General features: G+C 34.7%; 1 protein-coding gene across 1 annotated transcript in view; it reads right to left on the bottom strand.

The window, feature by feature from the left end:
- Nucleotides 1–13531, bottom strand: part of crb (cell polarity complex component crumbs) — a 135790-nt gene that overhangs the window by 87219 nt on the left and 35040 nt on the right. The gene's annotated exons all lie outside the window — the stretch shown is intronic.

The following is a 13531-nucleotide window of genomic DNA, read 5'->3' as shown; positions in this document are numbered from 1 at the left end:
GGATCAATGACGCTAGTTCCTCAGAGCATCTTCCATTGTCTGGGGTCGAAACGTATAGTAAAATAGCAACAACCGTTTTTTTACAAATTGGTGTACCTACATCACAGTTCTAGGAATATTTTTTTGTTCAGTGTGTCCAAACCATGCAAATAAAAGATGTGAAAAATAAACAAGTAAAATTTCTAATAAATATATGTTCCGGCGGTAACCGGATAAATCATCACATGTTTAAAAAGTTATAAAAAGTGATGAAACAAAAACTTTATTAACTGGGTTATTTAGGTTAGGTTAGGCTAAAAAAATAATTTTTTTCATCGTTTTTAATGAAAGTGTGTTGAATTGTCACTGTGTTGAGTTATCATGGAACCGTTCCGGCAACCCTGGTCGGTGTGCGTTTGATTTGCATTATTTTATGTTTCACAATGGACAGACGAAAAGTAGACCAAGACGATTCGGACCAATCCCATCGGACAATAAATTTCTCTCTCAGACCTCTCTACTTCTACCGTAATAACAATAACTTTATTTTATGGATTATAAATGATTTAGTTCCGTTTTGTCGTAAATTCCAAAACCACAGAACTGTAAAGCGGTTTATCAACTGTTTTAATATAATTTAACTGTATTTATTTTTTTGTGTTTAATTCGCAGAACTCCATTTATTTTTATTAAAATTTAATATAAATCAAATTTAATAATATTATTATAAATTGGGAGGGGGTAAAATAGAATCATATAAATAAGTCGTCTAAACGTGGTTATAACCACAGTTTGAAAATGGCCTTGAAAGACGAAACAGCTTTAACAATAACAAAAACTAAAAAATACTTGCAGAACTTAATAATAATATTATTAAATTTGATTTATATTAAATTTAAAAAAAAATAATAATTTAACTGATTTATTTTTCATTGAAGAAGATAATACTAATAAATCTAAATGACACATGATACAGAACAAGACATAGAAAAATAAAAAAGTAACGGTCTCAACTGAGAATCGAACCCAGGATCTCCGTCTTACAGGGACAACGCCTCTAACCACTCGGCCATTTATAACTAATTATTATATATATTTTTTATCGATTTATTTTTCGATTATGATTTGAGATTTTCACGACATTGTACCGTCTTGCGCTTCCTCTTTTCGGTCAGCATTACAATGCCCATCATCAGGTTTCACCATCATATGGACACTGTAGTACATTTGCGAACTGGATTATGGGAAAGGAACGAAGCAAGCAGTGCAAAACGCCGTTAGCGGTCGCTTCGTTCCTTCCCTATAATTCGTGGGCGGGTTCAGCAAGCGAGAAAGGGGAGGGAGGGAGTTTGTTTTTTTTTCTTTTCGCACCATTTACGGTTGCTTCGTTCCTTTACCATAAGTATTGGTTCATTATATATTAAAAGCCACACTTCCGCTTGATAGTGAATGCGTACAGACCGCTTTTCCAGCAGAGCAGAGAAGAGCAGACTGGTAATTCAGCTAATAGGAAAGTTGGTTGGTATACATTCGTGTGATGTGTGGTAATAATATAGTAACAATGGATAGTAAGAACGAACACCATTGTGTGAAATTGATTTTTCACTTGTGGCACAGATTGGGAAATTAGATAGCTCGTGTAATGTATGGAGAATGTTGCTTGCCAGGGAACAATACAAGCTATTCAATCTTGTCTTATTTTCTCTACAGATTTACAATTTTATAGTAGTACAGGCGAAATAGTGTCAAAATGCACAAAATTCATGCTTTCACATAAGATTACTCACACAATCTTCTTCGCAGCAGAAATAAAGATCTGCAGAGTCCGCCCAAACCAACGTAATGGAACACCCCTCTTTTTTACGTGACACCTCACAAGAGCGCCCCTGTCTGTAAAGGCGAGGGTAGGGGCTGTAGAAAGGGATTAATTAATGTGGGTCTTTAAGAGGTCCGGATTATACGAAGGAGGAAAAAAACAGATGCCGGAGCTCATTCCACATACGAGCTGTCTTACACAAAAATGAATCGAAGAAGTGGTCCATCCTCATGAAGCCAAAATCAACTGTGAACGGGCACCGCTACTGTGCGTCGGGGTTCACGTACGTGCATCGGTGCACCGGGGTTAAATGCTTCTAGCTCCGTAGAGCAGGCTCCATTAAAATACCTGTAGATTAGACTGCCCAGCAAATAACTCTAAATATCTCTATATTATTACTAACTATATATGGAGATTATGTACAGTACAATACTGCCTGGTGGGTCACTTGAGATTAAGATTTAATTAACATTAACTAATTGTTTATTAGCGAAATTTAGATATAGGATTTAGGACATAATTGGAAAATTGAATATAATTGGACTTTCTCTCAGGAATGGTATATTTAATTTAAGGGTATGACAGCTTAAAAAGGTAAGTTTTTAGTTTGGACCTGAATTCTTTTGGACTTGTTATGGATCTTAGTTCCTGAGGAAGTTTGTTCCAAGTCTTCAGCCCATATGCTCCGAAAGCGCGATCACCAAACTTAGTTTTGGCTTGCGCTTAGGTTCCATCAGTCTGCCTACAGCTGATGATGTTGTTGATCTAAGAGTTGACTGCCTCAGACCAGTGTTTTCCGAGAAGCATAGTTCAGAGATGTGGGTGGGTGGGGCCATTTCATTGATGGATTTAAACACCATCCAGCATAATTTGTAGTGGATTCTTTCAGGGCACTTGAGCAAGTGAAGGTTTCGAAGGTGTTCTGAAATGTGCGAATATTTAGAAAGCCCGGTTATGAGCCGTGCTGCTGCAATAAACACTGATTGAATTTTGTCAATTTGATATTTTGGAAGGCTTGCATAAATGCCATTGCAGTAATCGAGACGTGAGCCTACGTAAGAGTTGATAAATAGTTTTGTCGCTTCGGTAGGAAGGTTTCTTCGGACATACTTGAGTTGACATTTAAATTCTACAGTTCTGGAGTTCCTTGAACCAGCTTTAAGGACACTTAGGACGGGTTGTTTCGGAGAATTTGAACAATTCATCATATTTCAACGTTCATTTTCAAGTTCTGTTTTTATTTCAGTTTTGTCAAGCAACTAGCCTACAATGATATAATAACAGAACTTGAATAGGACTTTCACAGAACCCGAAAACGAACGTTGAAATTTGATGAATTGTTCAAATTCTCCGAAACAACCCGTCCTTAATAGCATTATTTTTAATAGAAATTCAAAAAAAGAAATACTAACATGCTATAATAATATGCTTTTAAACTTTGAATTCCACCTATTTAACATTTTGCCCACTCGACTGGATCTGAAATAATAAAGCTCTATGACTATCTGAAGAAATTGAGTGTTTATCTGTGGTACATTATTTAGTCCAAGCCAGGATATAACTCCGATCGAAAATTAGAACCGAAATATTGTGACATATGATTGCCTAACTATATCTACCAATGAAAAACTCTGAAAGTCTATGGAATAAACTTTCAGAGTTTTTCATTGGTGTATAGTATAGTAAGTAGGCTCCGAATGAGAATTGTACTGTCTATATATTGGCATATCTACGGTTTTTTAGGACCAATTTGTTTCATACAAAAAGCCCGAATATATCGATCTAGTAAGTGGTTTATTTATGTTCCAAGCTTTAGGGCAGCGACAGCGCGATCTCCGTAATATTTATGTAGAATGCCTTTTGATTTTTTCTTCCTTCTTAATTTATTATTTGAAAAAATATAGTACTATAAGTATTACCGTCCGAGCAACGGTAGTATATAGGTAGTAGATGTAAACAGTGGCCGATGGCCAGTCAATGACTGTTACCGCTAACGTGCTGACGCTAACCAGCGTGCGTGGCGACCTTCATTTCACGTGATCGCCTCACCTTACGTAACGTACCAGTTCGTAGTCCGTAGCAGAAAGACAGGGGATTGGAATTTAGAGTGATTTTACCGATAATTTGTCGTACCGAGTCTTTATTATATACACATATAGGAATTAGGAAGATATTTCATGTAAATGTAAATCAAATTTAATAATGTTACTATTAAGTTGTTATTAAGTATTGTGACAGCTGTTTCGGCATTCAAGGTCATTTTCAAACTTTCTGAAAAACCCACTAAAATAATTGGAGAACTTACACGTATTCCGATGTATTTCTGAATTTACCAAAAGTTTATCAGGAAACGGCCTGCAATGCCGTTTTTAACCGGATTACTGATAATTTGAGATGCACTTTGAAAAGCGCGTGCAGAATTTTTCTTAACTTTTGGGATTTTGGAGAACGAAAAATGACAATTTGATACTAATAAACCCTTCATGATAACTTATCTAAGCCAGTTCATGCCCATGCAGCGAATCATCTACGCTGAGTTTTATTACAAATCTTATATGAAGTCTTCATTCTGCATTTATCGCTGTTAAAAAATATGCTTACAAAAGTACCTTCATATTACGCGTTTCATACAAGAATAACAGTTTCAATTATTATTCTTTGACGTACCCCTACTTTTGAAAATGTATTGGTTATTCATATATTTAGAAACTTTACACCGATAGATGGCGTTATTTTCAATATTGTCAATTAAAACTCTTTTAACGCGTTATGCTTTTTAATATTGAGGTAAGTTATTGGTTCGCGCATGCACATAAAATATATTAATCTGTTTAAATTTTTTTTCGTACCAATACTTTTATAATTTTACAGAACGGCAGAAAAACGCAGAATTTTATTGTAAAACCAACACACACAAAAAACATTTGCCGCGGAAGAATTTTAATACCAAACCAAAAGATATTTGTAAAAAATCGTGCATTTCAAAATTTCTACGGTAAAACGCTCAAGTCTAAAAGAGAAGGATGATAAAAGTATTAATTTGATATTAAATAACTGGCCGAATTTGCTGAAAATTTCAAGGTTTGCTCTTATTAGTGTCAAGAGTGTTTAGAGAGTAGTTTCAATGGTAGAAAAAGTCGGGGACGCCTGACAAAGACTTGACGCATTATCTCTGCACTGGAATGAGATACAGAGTCGAAAAAATGTCCTTGTAATGTAGATTTTCAACAGTAAAAATGTGGCATACAGTGGTAAATGGTGGAAGTCGGGTACGGCTAAGAAAGACGAGGCACGATCGAAAGAAAGAAAAACTTAAAAAAGTCAACTTTTTCAAATCTTTAGAATGACAATATTTCCACCTTATTAGGTATACTAGTATTCACAATCTCAAAACTTTTGTCCTGACTAACTAGATTTTATTCCTAAATGCTTTACATTGCCCAGGCTTTACACAGAGTACTTTAAAATCAGATGTAATCCTCTTATTTCATCAATAAGTATAGAATTTTAGCGTTAAGGGGTGGTAAAAGCGGACGGGGTGGTTTTTCAAAATCTCGTGTAGACAGTACCATCCTCTTGTTTTGAAGATCAAGTGTGCAAAATTTCATCAATCTCGAAATAAAACTGTAAATTTGAATAAAAATCATACACGCCCGCTCGCCACATATATGCTTCAATAATATAAAATAAAGTCGCCATCCGCGTCTGTCTGTTTGTGCGCTTAGTTCTTCAAAACCAAGTAACGGATTTTGATAGGGTTATCACTATCATTTAGAGAATTTATTTCGGATGGTTTATTTATATAATACATGCATATTATATTTATATAAAGTAGAAAAAAGTCGATGTTTTGTAATAAAATCGTAAAAAATATATTTTCGGGCACAATATTCACAACCTCAAAACCTTACTCCAAACCATTCACAACTACGGGCAACGCCGGGTATAGGTACGTCAGCTAGTCTTTATATAAATAGACAGGTTAATTTGCTACGGTTTGTGGGTTAATGCATATTGTCCCCACTAATGACCTGACTTATTTTAATTTTCGAAATAAATGTCTCATTATTTATGTTTTTTTGGCAATGTGATCAACATTTCAGGAATGTTATTCTTGAACTCATTGGAATAAATTATGTACAGGAACCGTTTCTGCTTATCACTTCTCTGAATAGTCTCAATCTCAAATTGCGTATTTTACAATCTCTTTATCTGCGTAGTGCATGCCGAGTGAGCAACTACCAATTAGGGATTGCAAATCCGGATTTTAGAATTTCGTGATACTCAAAATCCGTATTTAAAAAAAATCCGGATTTTAGAACAGTACTTTAACAATCAAAATTGTATAGTAAATTTCTTTCGGCATTATGTAAATGACATACCCATTCCAATTCTTTCATCAAAAACAGCTGTTTGAAAAAAAAAAGTTGTAAATTATGGAGTAGGTACCTACATAATAAATAGTCTTACGAAATAAGATGATGTAGGAACCTTGTCAAATTAAGTTATTATGTATTAAAAATCAACAAAAAACATTTTTTCTCATAAATAAAATTTAAAGTATGGGTATGGTAATATTTCCTAGCAATAAAATTAGCGCACTTCTTCGTACAAAATCTTTATTAAATGTTATGTCACAAAGTTTGTGCATCCTAATGTGACATTTGTTTATTGAGTCAACAACTATACTTATCCGTATATTTCAAATATTAAATAGGTGTTGCACGCCCATAAACACGCTGGACGAGTCGCTTCAATAATAAAAAGTGTTCCGGGGTGGGGGGGGGGGGGGTAAAGTGCACCAACTTTACCCCACAAGGGAGTTTCTACATCATATTTTTTTTTAAATTCCAATTTTTGTACCTACTTTTTAGGTTAAAAAGTTGAATTATTTTTATTGCAAAATATTATTGTTGGGAAAAAATCAACCCGTGATAAAAAAAATCATTTTTTTTATTGTAGTACATCTATTTTATGTCATTTAAAACCGTTTTTAGTTGGACTAAGGATTGAACCTTCCTACCAAGAGCCGATTGTATAGCACAACAGCTGTAATGTCATCCATTCATTCAGAGAATCATCCGGGTGTGTTCATGATTGCCACCAACAGTTGATAGAATGCATTGCCATCGACAACGAGTCTATCTGCCAAGTTTCAGCTCGATCGGATGTCGGGAAGAGGGTTAATTTCAGCTTCCAAGATTTGTATTAATTCATTACCGAAAACGAAAATGAAATTCAAAAAGATGTATTTGAAAAAAAAAGATTTTTTTTTTATTTCTGCCATCTTGTAAAATCACCTCCCGAAGTTGGTGCACTTTATCCTCACCTGTATATTAATGACACTGCGTTGAAAATAAGTTATTTTATTAAAATTTTCAAATACCAATAATCCGGATTTCATCTTTTAAAATCCGGACACTGTGAAAATCCAGATTTTTCAGATTGCAATGTCTACTACGAACGCATGTGACATTACCTCCTAATCGACCGTTCTAACTGTTCACGGATCAGAATCATCCAGCATCCCACTGACAACGTGACAACACGCTTACAGTTTAAAACAACGGTTCTTTTAACCTCTGATTTGAATAGAAGTACAGTAAACTAAAAGGGAATTAAGTATTACACATGTAAGCTGGTAGGTAAGCTTAGCTGAATGCTTTTTAATAAATATCGTTAAAAGATAACCGAGATTATAACAAAATGTTCATTTTTATTATTGGAACTGATTGAGTGAAAAATTAAGGCAATTACATAATACGTTAACAGAAAATTGTTATAATTTTCATTTTTAAAGTTTTTGGTGATGTATGGCAGCGATGCATGGAACTGGCAGAGGAAGGCTGAAAGTAAACTGAATGCTGTAGATAAGATATCTCTGAGGCGTACGTGTGGTAAAAACGTGGAGATCCGGAAAGAATGTAAAGCTGATGTAAGCGTAATTGTTAAGATTAATAAAGGGACAGGATTTGAGCATGCAGAGCGGATAAACGAAGAAAGCTTAAGGCGATGCCATACGTCGTGTGACATTTTGAATCAAGCCGCTAACAATAACACCCCTTATGTAGATGGCGATAAGGTTTAAATTCCCGTTCAACACCATCCGTATTTATTGATAAATACAAGAAAAAAACATGGCCAAAAAGTGGCTTTTATTTTATTTTGCGGACGTTCAGGCACAAAAATTGAATTGTTTTAAGATCATTTTATAAAGCACTTAATTTGCCACATTATACAATAAAACCGTAACTGAAAATGAGTTCGTAAGTAGGAGATTTTTTAATATAAGTTTGAACTTTAAACCAGTTTTTATAGGCCTGATACATTTTTTTCTAGGCTTATTAAAAGACTTATATAAAAAAACACTACATTGTGTAGTAGGCCAAGATGGGTTCTACTCGCAGTATTTAATTAAAGCATCTAAAACATTTCTAAGTGATCAAATTTTCAAACCAAAAAAACATGATTTTGCATTAGTACGTATGGCATCGCCAATATTCGGAAGTCCGGTGCCCCGAGGAGAACATATAGCGATCTAGTGAATCAAACAATTGAATCGGGCCGCGTCAAGAGTCAGAATAACACAAGAGCATGTATGAGATGAAATACGAATGCGAATGGAGCGAGGAGTGTGTGCCGATATAGCGTTGTGAAGCGATCTACCATCTCTGTCTACCTCTGTAAACGTCGCTACGCACCCAGTATCTTTGGGCTCAAGTGCCCTGAAAGAATCCAGTACAAACTGTGCTGGATGGTGTTTAAATCCATCCATGAAATAGCCCCACCCTGCATCTCTGAACCATGCGTCCCGGAAAACACTGGTCTGAGGGAGTTAACTCTTAGATCAGCAACATCATCAGCTGTAGGCAGACTGATAGAACCTAAGCGCAAGCCAAATACTAAGTTTGGTGATCGCGCTTTCGGAGTATCTGGGCCGAAGGCTTGGAATAAACTCCCTCCGGAACTAAGATCCATAACAAGTCCAACAGAATTCAGGTCTAAACTAAAAACTTACCTTTTTAAGCTGTCATACCCTCAAATTAAATATACCATTCCTAAGAGAAAGTCCAGTTATATTCAATTTTCCAATTATGTCCTCAATCCTGTATCTAAATTTCGCTAATAAACAATTAGATAATGTTAATTAAGTGTTAATCTCAAGTGACCTACCAGGTAAGTATTGTAGGTACTGTATATTATCTCCATAAGTAGTTAGTAATAACTAATAACATTGATCACTGTAAAAATTTATTATAAGTTTGTACAGCGCCCTTGAGGTGATTTTGCACAAAAAAAGCGCTATACAAGTCATCCAATTATTATTATTTGCGGGGTAAGAGAGGACTGCATGTGGGTGTTATGAACTAAATAGTTCGAAAAACTTTTTTGAAACTACTTATCGATTTCCTAGTCCCAGCGAGAGCGCCTATGGACGTCATCGATGTTCGTCCTCTTCCTTCTCACGCGTCTTGTTTGAAAACGAAAAGGACAGAAGGTACTAAAACGATGACGTCAAGTACGATCTCTCGCTGGGACTAGTATATATCGGTGTGCACAAATACATTCAAACATGACACCTTTAAAATGATTTAACTGTACCTCTATATAATTTGAACACTTAATAACACCACAACACGTATGTGAATGAATCAATTTCCCTGACTAACTGTCACACGATGCGATAGTCGCACGCTCTCGCGGATTACGGCACTCTCTGACATGGGCAGATTCACTCGCAGTAATGAAACGATTCATTCTGATTCACATAGTCAAGTGAATTAATTCATTCGTTTGCATCGGTTCGATACATCATTTTGGCTTGGCAGGAATAATGCTCACACTTATTGATGGGTGAATTCCGGGGAATTTATTTTTGGGGAATATTACGGGAATATTCATATAAATGGTGAAATTCCCGTGAGGTTACAATGAAATTTTTACTAATGTACCATAATGAATTAGAGCACGCTGAAGATAGAACTTTCCAGAATTTTGGGAAAATACCGAATAGCAACGAATATATAAGCTGTAAAAATGTTGATTTTTGCGGTCGGCCAAAAAGCATGTGATGTCAAGGTACATTTAATTAATGGCGTATTAGTACTGCAGCATCGCCATTCGAATTGTGTATTGTATCTGGTATGATGTCACGAGACACGATTGCATACGTTTTATCCATGTTCACTTCGTAAGCTCATAACTTCGTAATTTTAGAAGATATCGAAAAACTAATTTCTCTGTTGCTATTAACTTTTTAAATACAATAAATACATTTCCTTATTCAGAATAATATTTTGAAGGAAAACAAAATATTCACTGGTTTTCACGGGCAATTTAAATTAGTCGGGGAATATTCCCAGGTACACGTCGCTACTCACGTTAAACCTTTATCCCGTGTCAAATTCAGAATTACATCGAATGTGACACGAGACTGAATTTGATTCATTCATTTAATTCCCCCCATATGTCTACTTTGTAGTCGGTAAGCGTAAAGGTAAAGAAAGGGGCATTTTGTCTTAGAAATTGAAGTTTGTACTGTAAGCGTAAAGGTAAGGGGCATTTTGTTCTACAACTTGAAGTTTGTACTGTAAGCATGAAGGTAAAGGGGCATTTTGTTCTATATATTGAAGTCTGTACTGTAAGCGTAAAGGTAAAGAGGCTTTTGTTCTGCAAATTGAAGTCTGTACCTATTGTAAAGGTAAAGAAATTGGCATTTTGTTCTGCTAATTAACCGCTGACAGCTACTTTGTGTTATAAATATAACCATCGCCCAAATATTTATCATATCGATGTACATAACATTTGGTGGGCGTATCAGGCTCAAATCAATACAACCAGGGGCGCCGCATACATTTTTGCAAATTGGTCGACGCAAAATTTTCGTCGAAATAATCAAAATGTGGTGTTATTTAACTTAAATACATCCTAACACATGTATCTACGCATATAAAATTATAGGAAAAAGAAAACAGAGAACTTACAAGCACAATAAAAAAGTTTTTATAGATGAGGTCGGCATTTTTGGTTCAGTTCTTTCTCTCTTCCTGGGGTTCATTAGCTTTGGTAACTGGTAACTTAAATAAAACCCTTGGCAGGCCGTTTAAATAATATGGACTCCGACCTTAAGAGGAATCTACAAGCCAAAAATGTGTATATTCTTGGTATACCTTATATCGTAGGTAATACGCATTAAAATCGCATGACAAACCGAGTCTAGAAACGTTCGATTTCAAGCAAAAAACTGGTTTTTATTTATTTTGTAAACAATTTTATAAGAAAGTAAAAAAGTTAATCAAGTGAAACTGTCACAGATAATCTTAGCTTTAACATTGTATTTTTTAAAAGTTGTTTCCTTTATGCGTTCATACATTTCTATTTAAAGAATATATTTTTTAGTAATTTGCATTTATATTTTTTATTGAGTAATTTATTTTTTATTTGTATTCTACTCCAGCGAAGCGATAGGAAAACCTTCAATTTATCTCAAGCATATTTTTTGGTATTCATAATGTACACCAATTCTTTATAAAGATTAATCAAAATAGTGATTTGGCATTAAGCTTCGCCTTAAGGTTCTCAACTTATTTATTATCTTATTACTCACGACAGCTAACGCCTTATATGGGTAACCTAATAGACTAATCTAGTGCTATCTAGGGGTGAGCACATACACTAATATCAAGGATATTACACCATTGAAGTTTTTTTTATTAAATTGTGGAATTGACGGATCCAGGCGTGTTTCATATAATAACCATATCCTTGTCAGGAAATAACATCAAACGAATTAAAAAATCTTATAAATTTATTGTGATAAAATAAGATCGCGAGAAAAATTACGCGACATCATACAAATAAAACAGTATTTTTTACTGTTTTGTAAAGCGTCCTTTGAGGCCAAAGATATTATAATACAAGTTTGAGGCGAACAAATCCAAAAATAGAAAAAAGCCAAGCATTTTTTATTATAAAAGAAGACAGGTAATTGAATTAATAATATCAACGATTACGTTATGCTCGTAATTATTATCGACTCGTGACTAGTGACGCGGAAAATGGCTAATTGATTAGAGTTGGTCGACCCAAATGTTCCAGCAATATTCTTGATACTAATAAACAACTGATTTTCTTGACGAATTTAATTAAGGATTAATCTCTATAATTAATTAAAGATGTTCGTTATAATAGAACAAATATAAATTAAATCTGTTGGAATCGCGTCACAAAATAGGTGCTCATGTAATAATAATATTTGGATGATTTGTATAGCGTCGTTTTGAGCAAAATCACCTCGAGGGCGCTGTACAAATATATGATGCATTTCTACAATTATCTGTGGGAAAATAAATTAAATGGATAAATTAAGTTGTTAAGCGCCCTTGAGGTGATTTTCTCACATAAACGGCGCTATACTAATTATCTAATCATTTTTAATTTTCTAAATATGTCCTAAATCCTGTATCATATCGCTAATAAACAATTAGTTAATGTTAATTAAGTGTTAATCTCAAGTGACCTACCAGGTAAGTATTGTACTGTATATTATCTCCATATATAGTTAGTAATAGAAAGTAGAAATGTATTATATATTTTTGCAGCGCCCTTCAGGTGATTTTCCATAAAAACGGCGCTATACAAATCATCCAAATATCATTATTATTATTAAGTTTTAAGTACATACCAAGAAGTAAGTTACATATTTGGTATAAGTTCAAAGTTTTAAAATATATAATTTTTATTTGGAATAACTTAATGAGTAAAATCTCAAATTGTAATATTTAATCCATGAAGACGACTAGCGACTTCGAAACGAAGATTTGAAACAGAAATACAATCAGAAAAAGATTCGTTTGAGAGTCGCTAATATTGTCTTCAATTATTATTTTTTAATGATAAGCTAATGTTTTTAAGACAAGATTTTTTATGCAAAGCAGAAATGATAGCAAATTATTATAAAAAGGCGATGTGATAGACTGCATTTAGTTTAGGAAGAATCTTAAAATCATACATAAAGATAGCAGCCAATAAAGAAAATGAAGATAATGTTGGTAGTTCTTAGTCGAAGAATGGTACGGTTATGACCGAAGGTGATAGGGCCGAATTAGCTCAGTGGTTTTTCGTTTGAGATTCGCTAATATTGTCTTCAATGATTCAAAATTGAAAATGTAGATATTAACTGATATTATTAACAATTTATTATGTGTGTTTGCTCATATTTACTAAGTTCGTATTAGTACTAGTAGTTAGTTAGCTATTCAGAGTTATCGAGCCCATTTCCCGACAGGGGAATGCAATATGCAATAAGTAGGTTGATTCCAGACAGATGTAGACTGCAGCTGGGTAGACGGTGAGTGCACTGTGCAGAGCGCAGAGTGCAGGTTGCAGAAGTGTCAGCCTCAGATGACACTGTAAATCATCCATCAAATGGACCACTTCACAGAACCCGTCGAGCAATAATAGGTTAAGTGCCCAAAGCAGGGCTCCTAAATTTACAGTATTTTGTGGTCGAACATTTCTAACTAACCATCACGCAGGGGTAGGCAGAGAGAACGGACCGCCAAACAAATCGGTCTTGCTTCATTCATCGTCTCATACAAACTCTTCTATTATTCTGACACTTGATCGTGCCATGTCTTCCTCGGGCGTCCCTGACTTCTGCTGCCATTTGCATCATATATCCTCCTTACACTCCTTTCTTCGCTCATTCGCTCTACATGCCCAAACCATCTAAGC

The sequence above is a fragment of the Hesperophylax consimilis genome, chromosome 19 (genome assembly GCF_061612785.1).
Source record: "Hesperophylax consimilis isolate HC1 chromosome 19, BYU_Hcon_1.0, whole genome shotgun sequence".
Taxonomy (NCBI): Eukaryota; Metazoa; Arthropoda; class Insecta; order Trichoptera; family Limnephilidae; genus Hesperophylax; species Hesperophylax consimilis.
Note: the sequence above shows the minus strand (reverse complement) of the source record. Positions and strands in the feature narration are given on the sequence as shown.